Source organism: Artibeus jamaicensis, unplaced genomic scaffold (genome assembly GCF_021234435.1).
Source record: "Artibeus jamaicensis isolate MK-2021 breed Jamaican fruit bat unplaced genomic scaffold, CSHL_Jam_final contig_601, whole genome shotgun sequence".
NCBI classification, from domain to species: domain Eukaryota; kingdom Metazoa; phylum Chordata; class Mammalia; order Chiroptera; family Phyllostomidae; genus Artibeus; species Artibeus jamaicensis.
In genome coordinates this window covers 256,740-269,698 of record NW_026521902.1, presented here as the reverse complement: position 1 = coordinate 269,698, position 12,959 = coordinate 256,740, and the positions used below count along the sequence as shown (strand labels likewise).

Genomic DNA, 12,959 nt, shown 5'->3' with positions numbered 1-12,959 from the left:
GGGAGAGAGGAAAGATAACAAAGTGGAGAGGGCAAGCTTTGGGAAAGAGGGAGCAGATTCCTCCAAGCTCATCACCCAGCATAGTCAGTCCAGATGTCCTGCAGGAACTAAGATGAGATCTTGAGCAGAGAAGGCCAGAGGTTACCTAAAACCAAACAATAGCCAGCCTTGTCTCTGGCCCAGCACAGGCTGGTGGTCACAGAGGAAGCTTGGGAATTAAGGATCACAAGGACTCATCTAGCTCCAAGAGCTTTTTGTATGACCTTGGCCTTGTCACCACTGGGGCATGCCTCTTCAGAGGCACTGATACTTATTCCTGGCCAGGGTGACTGTCCATAATTATCAGAGCCCTATGCAGGTTCTTCACTGACATTGAATTAAACCCTGCACATTCTTGGCTGAATCCTTTCCCTCCTTTCTTTACTCTCTCTCATCTCTTGGAACTCTTGGTTTTCACCTGCCCAGGTCGTGAGAAAGCTAGGCTCGGGTTTGTGATCCTCCCTGCTTTCTCTAGTACCCCTGGTCAGTCAAAACTTTTACCTGCCTCTCTACACTCTCACCCTCCTTTAGAAGGGGAGCACAAAAGGGGTCCCCAATCTTCCTGAAGTCCACCTTTACTTGCAGAGAAGACAAAGGTATTACCAAGTTTACTATTAAAGGTATTAAAATACCTTTACTAAAGGTATTTTAAAGTTATTATTGTGATTCTTTTTTTTAAAGATTTTATTTATTTACTTATCTTTAGAGAGGAAGGAGAGAGGGAGAGAAACATCAATGTACAGTTGCCTTTTTTGGGCGTCCCCTGCTGGGAACTGGCCTGCAGGGAACTGGCCTGCAACCCAGGCATGTGCCCTGACTGGGAATCAAACTGCGATCCTCTGGGTCGCAGGCCTGTGCTCAATCCACTGAGCTACACCAGCCAGGGCTATTGTGATTCTTTTTTTAAAATTATTTACTTTTAGAAAGAGGAAAAGGAATGGAGAAAGATACAGAGGAACATGGATGTGAGAGAGAGACCAATCAGTTGCTTCTCCCACACCCCCGACCAGGGACCTAGCTAGTAACCCAGTCATGTACCCTGACTGGGAATAGAACTGGTGACCTTTTGGTTTGTGGGACTACGCCCAACCCACTAAGCCACAACAGTCAGGGCTATTATTGTGATCTGTAGGGTGTCAATAGTGAAGAATCCTACTGTCCCTCTAATTAATTCAGCAAGCTCCCTGAAATAATAGTTGTTAATTGTAATTCCAAACTCATCCCCCCACCACCACTGGAATCAACAATTAGCCAACACCAGGATCTAATAGGGAAGATGGACTATTCTTTTTTATTGCCACAACTAGACAACACATTCAATAATCAAAATGAAATACAAATTCACCCAGGAGACCAGTAAATTATGGCCATTCATACTATGTTTTCCTATGGTTGCCACCATAAACATAAAAGGGGCTGTATGTTCCAGCTGCAGGAGGATGTCATCTGGACCACGTCTGAGGCACTCCTCAGAGCCCCTCTTAATCAGCTTTCTGCTGCTTGGTTCATAAGCACCAGGTGAAGAGGAGGGTACTGGATGCCCACATATGGTTCTGCCAATATCTGTAGGAGTGCCAGCAGGAGGTCAGAGTGGCTTGTGATTTCTGGAGAGATAGTGATAAACAATGAGGCAAGAGCAGGAGTCTTGTATGTGGTTGTATGTTGGTCAATGTGTACAGAAGATGCCCTAAAACACATACACATCCTCAGAAGCACACCCTATTGAGAAAACACCGCATTTTGGGCAAAAAAATTTCAAGGTGAGAAGGAGGAGTTGGAAGATGGTGAAAGGACCCACATGCCAGAGGGAAATGGAGCAGACAAGTTTCATAAGGAGCCACTGAATAAGTTGAGAAAATAAAACCAGGTAAAAGGTAGTGGTTGCACAGGGAGAGAGAAAGGCAGAAGATGATAAATGGAAAGATATTAGCAATGAGGTGCCCTCTGCCTACCACAATCCAGGCAGAAAACTTATACTCTTCAGAATTTAAAAAAATGCTCATGTCCTGAAATGGAGGGTGCAAAGGTCTGGTCCCAGCATTAAGGTTCATAAATGAAGTATCTCAACTGAAGTATTTTCCTAGGGTTGGTGGGGTCAGCAGGATCCTCTGAAACTAAAAGGGTTGCTGATATGGTGCCATGGACACATTCCTAGGACTCACAGAGGGCAAAGCAGAAGCTACAAAGCCTGAAGAGAAATTCAAGTGAAGGGATTTATTTGCAAATGTTGGAAACTCCTGGGGTCACAAACCCCTTCCCGGTCATTCAGTATAGACGTAGGCACATAATAAGTGCTCAAAAAAACATGTGTTAAACTGAGATTTGGGGTTGTGGCACAAATCTCTGCTCAATGGACACTGTGGGGAGAAACAGAACAAAAAGCTTCCATCCCTGCAGATTGATGGAGTGCTTCAGTGAAGAGAAAGTGATGCCCATAATTCATTCATTCATTCAAAAACATGGATTGAACATCTATTTCATACCACTTGCATGCCAGGCATCAGGGGTTATATGTGAGCAAGAGAGGCACAGCCCCTCTCCTAACAGAGTTCACAGTCCTCAGGAAGAGAAACAAGTGAACGAACAGCCAGGAAGAGAGAGAAATGCAGCAATAGGGAGGCAAGGGTGTTAGAGCCTTCCCAAAGGAAGAGACATTCAAATTGAGACCTGGAGAATGCATACGAGTAAGCCAGGTAGAACTGTTTCCTCATCTCTAAAATGGGAGTAATAATAACACCTGCCTGGTGGAGTTGTTGTCAGAATTAAATGAGATAATCTATGTAAGCTGTTGCAACAGGCCCTGGTACATAGCATGTATTATTAAGTCTGCTTTGGCTACTATTATTAATACTATCATCCCTCCATCATTCCATCTTTGGGAGAAGGCCCATAATGATAGAAGTCATCCTGGAGGCCTGCTTTCAGCACTGTTCCATGACCATTTAGCATGGACCATTGCTCAATTCAACCTGCCTTTAATGGAGCCCTACCACACACCTGGCACATGCTAAGGAATGACTGGAATTGGGAAGGGGTGCATGACTTGTTCTTAAGAAGTTTGTGATAAGGTTGGACAGAAGACAAATAAAGCACTATATCTCATATTGCATATTCTATGCTGGAGGCACCAGTGTTAGTCTTTAAGGTAAAAGGAATTGTCAGACACATTCTCATGGCTGTAGGCCCCTCCCAAGATGGCAGCATCCAAGCCATGAGTGAGTGGAGACAAGTCAGCAGGAGCCTCAAAGACTTGCCATCCATTGTACCTCATCCACCTTCTGTCTAGTCCTCTAAGGCATGAAGAAGTCAGAGGGAGAGCACAGTCATATGTGCTAGTCTAGGCCACCTCCAAAGAGGAAAGGTTGGTTCTAAGCCCAAAGCACTGGACCTCTGTGGCTCTCTGACTTCTGACTCAGACCCATGCACACACTATTCATGGTGGTTAGGACCAGGGACTGCCGACTCCATGTCTGGCTTCACCCTACTCCTCTGCCCACTCCAGTGTACCTCCTCCTCCCACTCAGGGAGACACAATTTGAGCTGACCTCAAAGAACCCAAAGAAAGCTAATGCTAAGAAAGCTGAGCCAAGAACCAGGGTACTCAGCAGCTGTGTGGTAGCATGGGTGGAGGTTTCCAGGGAGCAGGCCTGAAATAATTCAGTGACTCCCTGTTTTCTACTTAACTTTTCAGCAGCAAATCACTAAGGCTTTTTTCATCATATCTCAGTTCTTGGAAACCATTAGTCTGACTGAGAAGCACATTCAAGGGATGAGAGCCAAGCAAGCAGCACTGTTCCCTCTTGTACCCCTCCCCCACATACAGCACTACAATGTAGCTAAGTGGGTTGTCCTACCCTGGTGAACACCTAAGGCTCCACCCATTAAAGTGTACCACCCTAGTGAACACCTAAGGCTCCACCCATTAAAGTGCACCCATACAGGTGCACAGAGACAAAAAAAATACAGCCCAACTGAAAAAAAGAGATCAAAACCCCAGAAAAAGAACAAAGCAATGAAAACAGCCAACCTATCATATGCAGAGTTCAAAACAATGATAATCGGGATGCTCACAGAAATGATGGAGTATAATCATGAAATGGAGAAAGAAGTGAAGGCTATGCAAAGTGAAATAAAGAAAAATATACAGGAAACCAACAGTAAAGGGAAGGAAACTGGGACTCAAGTCAACGATTTGGAACAGAAGAAAGAAATAAACATTCAACTGGAACAGAATGAAGAAAAAAGAATTCAAAAAAATGAGGAGAGGCCTAGAAACCTCTGGGACAACTTCAAATGTTCCAACATCTGAATTATAGAAGTGCCAGAAGGAGAAGAAGAAGAGCAAGACATTGAAAACTTATTTGAACAAATAATGAAGAAAAACTTCCCAAAACTGGCAAAGAAAATAGACTTCCAGGAAGTCCAGGAAGCTCAGAGGGTCCCAAAGAAGTTGGACCCAAAGAGGAATACACCAAAACACATCATAATTACATTATCCAAGATTAAAGGTAAGGAGAGAATCTTAAAAACAGCAAGAAAAAAGGAGATGGTTACCTACAAAGGAGTTCCCATAGATTATTGGCTGGTTTCTCAAAAGAAACCATATGGGCAAGAAGGGGCTGGAAAGAAGTATTCACAGTCATGAAAGGCAAGGACCTACATCCAAGATTATTCTATCCAACAAAGCTATCATTTAGAATGGAAGGGCAGATAAAGCGCTTCCCAAATAAGGTCAAGTTAAAGGAGTTCATCATCACCAACCCTTTAATATATGCAACGTTAAAGGTACTTATCTAAGAAAAAGACCAAAACTATGAACAGTAAAATGACAACAAACTCACAACTACCAACAACTGATCATAAAAAAATAAAAACAAAAATGAACTAAGCAAACAACTAGAACAGGAACAGAATAGAATCATGTGGTTCACAGGCCTGTGCTCAATCCATTGAGCTATACCAGCCATTGCTCAGAATAGAATCATAGATATGGAGATACACAGAGGGTTATCAGTGGAGAGGGAGAGAATGGGGGGAAAAGTACAGGAAATAAGAAGCATAATTGGTAGGTACAAAATAGACAGATGGATGTTAAGAATAGTATGGGAAATGTAGAAGACAAAGAACTTATATGTATGGCCCATGGACATGAACTAAGTGTGGGGAGAGGAATGCTGGAGGAGAAGGGGGTTCAGGGCAGAGGATGATAAAGGAGAGAAAAAAATGGGACAACTGTAATAGCATAATCAATGAAACACAGTTAATAAAAAATTTTTGACCCCTCTCTCCAACTGCCTAAAAGAAATTTAGGTAGAAAAGCTGCTACATAAAGGAAAATGTCATTACTGATAATTATAGTTTAATACACTAGTGTGGTAGAGAGGAACTGAGCAAGGCCTATTTGATCAAAATCCTCTCTGTGTCCCATGGTTAAAGATGCCTAACAGATGTTTATTTACTAAACATATGATCCATGTGAATCATTTTCCTGTACTTTAAAGTACCAAACCACAACCCCCACTTCTCCTTAGCTCCAGAATGGCATACTCACCTCAATTGCCCAATGCCTTTTTGGCTCTCTACACTTATAGCACCCCAGAATATGCATTCATATAATGAAGTTTGGACATTTTCTTTTGTTAGTTTGTCTCTGTTAAATTTGATTAGTCCACCTAGAAGCACTGAGAAGGTGGGAAGGCCCTGGCCGGGTAGCTCAGTTGGTTAGAGTGTTGTCCTGATACACCAAGGCTGTGGGTCTGATCCCTAGTCAGGGCACATACCGGAATGAACCAATGAATACACAATGGGTGGAACAACAAATTGATGTTTCTCTCTCTCTCATCAATAAATTTTTTTAAATGTAAAAAAAAATGTGGGAGCAAAATTATTCTTAATCTCCCAAACTTTGCTTTAAATATATTTAAATACTTCAAATGAAAGATCCTATACAATTTTATTACATCAGAACCAAATTTTTTATTTGGTTAATAAAAGACCACTGAGTGAGTAAATGAATGAATGAATGAATAAATAGTATGTAGTCACCTTAAATAACATTGGGCTTGATTATCTAATTTATAGATTACTTAGGCCTCTTGCTTTTCCATCTTCTTGCAGAATATTTAATAGCCTTACTTGGTCATTTCACTGCTAACATATAGCTCAATCATAAGCAGAGAAAGGGAGCAGAGGAAATAAAAAGGGAAAAGACACAAATCAATCAGTGCTTTTTTTCCTTAGCAACTCAGGGAAAGGTCTTGTGGGTAAGAAAGATGGAAACTAATGACTAAAGGAGGACTTGGGAATTATCTATGGATTTTATTTATGCATAACTTCTGACATGAATTGCATCTTGCTTCCACTGTGCCTAGAAAACTTCCAAAGAAAGACAATGCTTTAGAAAGGAATTGAAAAGGGTAAGGGAGAGAAGGAAATTGGTAAGAAGGAGGCAACCTCCTTGAAGCAAGCCAGGCAAGTCCTCCCAGAAGAGACAGGCTCTCCCCTCCTGTTGGCCCTCTCAGCACAAATTACAAGGGACCTCAGAGAAACCTTACTTTCGCTCTGATGGACTACATCTTGCCTGCATTATTCAGGCCTGAATTTTTCTAGGCAAAGGCTGTCAGGCCTGCTATAGAGGTCATTCTTCCATGACTTCTGCCAATTCACAGGGACATGAATGAGCAGGGCTATCTGACAGGCAAAGGGAGGAGGCAGTGATGCCTTTGATCCTGGTAAACTGCATTCCCCATCCCCAAGCAGACTAACCACCCAAAAGGGTAAAATATCCTGGTCATCTCACAGACCATGGGGTTTCCTCCTGGGAGACCATGCCTTGCACATGGCCAGGCAAAGATGCAGGGTATTCGAGAGATAGACATCATCAATAGGGCTGGCTAGGGAGAAAGAGGAGGAGAGGTGAGCTATATGAGAAAGGCCAGATAGAGAGTCAGTGGCTAGGACCAGGGGGTGCTGATCCTGATCACAATAGGAGTAGGGATGGTAGTTTAGAAGGAAAAGTGAACCACTAAACTTGAGGCATGGATCTGGGCTCAAGTTACAGCTCTGCCACTTATTAACGTGAATGTGCAAGGGCCCTACCACCAACCAGCCTTCCTAAAAATCTGAATCCTCCAGCAAGATGAAAGAATGAGAAAAAGACCACATGGCCTTCAGAAAACAACAAATCCTACCTATGGGAGTGGAAATTGCTATGCAGAGGTTCAGAAGGCCTCAGCCCATGGTGGGCCGGGCCACACCTCTTTTAAACCTAAGAAAACTCCTGGACAATGCACTCCATCGAAGCAATGGAGCAAACCAAAAAGAGGAAGATGTAAGATCTTAGAAACAGGAAATGTAAATCAAAGGAAGGCGGAAGGAATCCAGACACCAGAGAGTGAAGTTCAGGATGACAATCATACTACAGGCCTAGGAGCACGCCCTCCAGTTGGCACCTCAGCATAAAGAGGGAAAGAATCCAGGAAATGTGTTGGCACCACTCAATTGGCTAATGAGACTGACTGCGAGAAAAATTAGTCTAAGAAGTTATTGATAAATACAAAGAAAATTAAAGCAAAAAAATAATTAAGCAAGGTAGTTATTAACTTTAAGAAATAAACAAATATAACCATAATAGTCAGTTATGAATAATATTCAAACAGACATACTGGAAATTGTGAATACTGATTTAAGCAAACTCAAGTATACTATATAGGTGGTAAAACTCAGATGTCAGTGTAAGAGAAATCCTCATTACCATAAACAGAAGGCCAATAGGTAACATAATCTATGTATTAAAATATAACAATATATACACATTATTTAGAACTATGAATATATGTAGATGTATGAAAAATAGCTGAAAAGTTGAAAGTCATTGCTTCTAAGCAGAGAGGCTTGGGGGAGGGTTAAGGAGGGTTCGGTCAGAGAAATGCTGCCTATTGTCACATCTTTTACTAAAAGGTGGACAAAAGTAGGTTTACAGTTGTAACATAAATAATAATAAAATAATTAATGAATACCAGTATAAGAATAAACTCTGTATTTCACATACTCACAACTGTCAACCTACTGTTGGCCACCCCTGTACTATGTGAGTTATAAGCTCTAAGAAATTATTGTAATAAGTTATTTTTGTATTAAAAAACACAAAATTTACCACCCTAACCATTTTTAAGTACAGTTCAGTAGTGTTAAAGATATTCTTGTATACTTAAAATATCCTGACCCTCCATGGTTGAAAGTGAAGGGAGACTTGTTAGTGGACCAAGCCAGTAAGCTCTTTCTTCCCTGACCACTGTTATCCAGGCTTCATCTTGAACTGGGGAAGTGGGGGTGGGGGAGGGCTGTCACTCATTATTGCTGACACCAACAGGGTGGTCTCAGGAGCAACCAGCACAAGAATCTTTTGCTTTAATCCCTAGAAGCACAACTAATGAGACTGGAATGATTAAATAATACATTTCTAACAGCCTGCAAATACAAAGGGGAAAGGAACAAGGAACCTGACCTTTGTGGATAGAATTAGACCCTCTCCAGGGTTCCCAGTTCATCCTTCCTAGTTTCTGCCTACCTGTTCAGAGACAGCACCATTGCCTATGCCCAACTTCCTCCCAATCTGTATTCACAAAAGTAGGACCCAGAGTTTCTCCGTTGCCACAATGGAGTCCTGGTCACTCCTGTTTGCTGGCTAATGACTTTCCTCTTCCCCCAGTGTCTGACACTACAGTTCTAACACTGAGGGAGTAGTACTTCTGCCTCCAATTAGAATTCAACAGAAAATCCCTGACATTCACAAGTGGACCTCCATCTACAGAAATGGGAGGACAAGAGACGGGAGCCACTTCATCATCATGAACAAAGTAGTAAACAACTCAAAGCCTGCATTTTCTCCTCTGTAAAATAGGAATGATAGTATCTGTTCCAATCCTAGGGTGGTTATCAGAACCAAGTAGGTTCTGATACCTACTTGGTATCAGAGCTCCCATAAAACCGTCAGCTGATTTCTCAACAGAAACACTTCAGGCCAGAGGGACTGTCACGAAATATTCAAAGTGATGAACAGCAAGGATATACAACCAAAAATACTCTACTCAGCAAAGAGATCATTTAAAATTAAAGAAGAAACAAAGAGCTTTGCAGACAAAAAAACAAAAAATAAAAACAGAAACAAAACTAAAGGAGCACACTACCACCAAACCAGAATTACCCCCCCCCAAAAAAAAAACAACAAAAAAACCAAAGTTAAAGGATCTTATTGAAGAAGAGGAGGAGGAGGAGAAGAAGAAGAAGGAGGAGGAAGAAGAAGAAGAACAACAACAACAACAATAGATAGAAAAACATAGCACAAAGACTAATATGGTAATATATACATACATACCAATAATTACTTTAAATGTAAAAAGGTTAAATACTCCAATCAAAATACACATGGTAGCTGAATGGATAAGACACATTTATTGTATATGCTATCTACAAAAGACCCTCCTCACAATAAAGATACACAAACTAAAAATAAATGGATGGAAAGAGATATTTCATACAAATGAAAAAGAAAAGCTGGGGTAGCAATTCTTATATCAGACTAAATAGACTTCAAAACAAAGGCAATAAAAAGAGACAGAAAGGACACTATATAACATTAAAGGCATTGATCTAACAAGAGGCTATAACTCTTGTGAACATTTATGTACCCAGCACAGAAGCACCTAAATATGTAAAGCAAATCTCAATTGACATAAAGGGAGAGATCAACAGGAATACAATCATAGTAGGAGATTTTAATAACCCATTGGAACACCAATGGATAGAATTTCCAGATAGTAAATCAACAAGAATAGCCTTAAGTGGCATACTAGACCAGATGTAATTAATTGATATTTTCAGAGCACTTCACTCCAAAGCAGCAGAATGTACACTTTTTGCCAAGTGCACAGGGGACATTGTCTAGGATGGACCACATGTTAGAACATAAAGCAAGTCAATAAATTCAAGAAGACTGAAAGCATATCAGGCATCTCCTCTGACCACAATAGTATGAAACTAGAAATCAAATACTAGAAAAAAACTGAAAAACACATGGAGACTAATTGTTTCTAAACAATAACTGAGTCAACAACAATATCCAAAAACAAATCAACATATCTTGAGACAAATGAAAATTAAAATACAAGAACACAAAATCTATGGGCCACGGCAAAAGCAGTATTAAGAGGGAAACTCATAGCACTTTAAGCCTATGTCAATAAGCAAGAAAAATCTCAAATAAACACACTAACCTTACATCTAAAGTAACTAACCCTGGTTGGAGTGGCTCAGTGGATTGAGTGCCAGCCTGAAAACCAAAGGGTCACCAGTTTGATTCCCAGTCAGGCAGGGTACATGCCTGGGTTGTGAGCCATGTCCCCAGCAGGGGCCAAGCAAGAGGCAACTACACATTGAGGTTTCTCTCCTTCACTTTCTCCCTTCCTTCCACTCTCCCTAAAAAATAAATTAAATATTTTTGAAAAAAAAAAGAAACTAGAAAAAGAACAATAAACAAGTCCCAAACTAAACAGGAGGAAAATAATAAAAATCAGATAGGAAATGAATGAAAAAGAATCTAAAAACCAATACAAAAGATTGATGAAATCAAGAAATGGTTCTTCAAAAAGATAAATAAGATTAAGCAGACTCATGAAAAAAAAAACAAAACAGAGGTCCCAGATAAATAAAATTATAAATGAAAGAAAAGTAACAATTCACTCCACAGACATACAAAGGATTATAAGAAAATACTAAGAACAACTATATGCCAACAAATTGAACAATCTGGGAAAATTGGATAAATTCTTAGAAACATACAATCTATCAAAACTGAATCAAGAAGAAACAGAAAATCTGAACAGAACAATTACAATTAATGAAATCAAAGTAGTAATAAAAAAATCCCAATAAACAAAAATGCCAGACCAGATGGCTTTCCTAGTGAATTTTACCTAAAACAACAACAACAACAACAAAAAGAATTACCACGTGTTCCTCTTAGACTACTTCAAGAAATTCAAGAGGAGGCAAGACTCCCAAGCTTATTTTACAAGGCCAGCATTATCCTAATTCCAAACCAAATAAAGACAATACCAAAAACATTTTGTGCCAATTTCCTTGATGAATGTAAATGCAAAACATCCTTAACAAAATATTACCAAACTGAATCCAGCAGTACATTAAAAAGATCATACAACATGACCAAGTGTGATTTGTTCCAAGGTTGGTACAATACCCACAAATCATTGTGATAAGCCACATAATCAAAATGAGGGATAAAAATTATATATTAACAGATGCAGATGAAGCACTTAACAAAATCCAGCACCCATTTATTATAAAAACTCTCAGCAAAGTGAGAATAGAGAGATCATACCTTAATATAATAAAGGCCATATATGACAAACTCATAGGATATATTATATTCAATGAGGAAAAACTAAAAGCATTTCCCTTAAGAAAGTCCTAGGCATAGAAATCAGACAAGAAATAAAAGGCATCTAAATTGGAAAGAAAAAGTAAAACTGTCATTATTTACAGATGACATACTACTGTATATAGAAAACCATAAAGACTCCACAAAAACTACTAGAATTGACAATGAATTCAGTAAAGTAGCAAGATATAAAATTAATATTCAGAAATCAATGGCATTTTATATACCAATAATGAACTATCAGAAAGAGAAACTAAGAAAACAACCCCATTTACAGCTGTATCAAGAAAAACAAAGATGCAAGGAACAAATTTAACCAAGGAGGTAAAAGACCTGTACTTGAACAATTATATGACACTGAAGAAAGAAAATGAAGGAAATACAAATATATGGAAGCATATACTGTGTTCATGGATAGAAAGCATAGGAAGAATTAATATCATTAATATGACTCTACCCAAGGCAATCTAGATTCAATGCAATTCCTATCAAATACTAAGGGAGTATTTCACAGAACTAAAGTAAAAAATCCAAAAATTTACATAGAACCACAAAACACCCCCAAAAGCAAAAGTAATCTTCCTTAAGAAAAAAGAACAAAGTCGAAGAATCATGCTACCTATTGTCAAACAGACCACATTAATCAAAACAGAATGCCACTGGCATAAAAACAGACATATAGCCCTGGCTGGTGTAGCTCAGTGGATTGAGGGCAGATATGTGAACCAAAGGATCTCAGTTCGATTCCCAGTCAGGGCACATGCCTGGGTTTCAGGCCAGTTCGCAGCAGGGAATGCATGAGAGGCAACCATACATAGATATTTCTCTCCCTCTCTCCTTCCCTTCCCCTCTAAAGATAAATAAATAAAATCTTTTAAAAAACAGACATATAGATCAGTGGAACAGAATAGAGAGCCCAGAAATAAACTCACACCTCTAACCTTTGGCAAAAGAGAAAAATAACACACAATAGGGTAAAGACAGTCTATTCAATAGATGGTGCTGGGAAAAGTGAAAAGATACATGCAAAAAATAAAACTAGATCACCTTCTTACACCATACACAGGGAAAAAAATCAAAATGGATTAAAGACTTAAATGTAAGATTGGAAACCATGAAAAGTCCTAGAAGAAAATATAGGCAGTAAAATATCAAACATTACTTGTAGCAATATTTTTTATGATCTATCTCCTTGGGTAGGAGATAGAGACTACATCAAACTAAAACGTTTTTGCAGAGCAAAGGAAACCATAAACAAAATTAAAAGACAACTTACTGAATGTGAGAAGATATTCACCAATGATACATCTGATAAGAGGTTACTATCCAAAATTTATAAAGAACTCAGAGAACTTAATACCAGAAAAACAAACAACCTGATTAAAAAGCAGACAGAAGGTATGACCGTTCTTCAGAGAGGACATACAGATGGCCTATAGACCAGAATAAAATAGACCATTTT

At 39.5% G+C, this 12,959-nt stretch overlaps 1 protein-coding gene across 5 annotated transcripts in view; it reads right to left on the bottom strand.

The window, feature by feature from the left end:
• The window catches only part of GRIK4 (glutamate ionotropic receptor kainate type subunit 4), a 478,818-nt gene that overhangs the window by 403,846 nt on the left and 62,013 nt on the right, over positions 1-12,959 (bottom strand). The window lies entirely within an intron of this gene.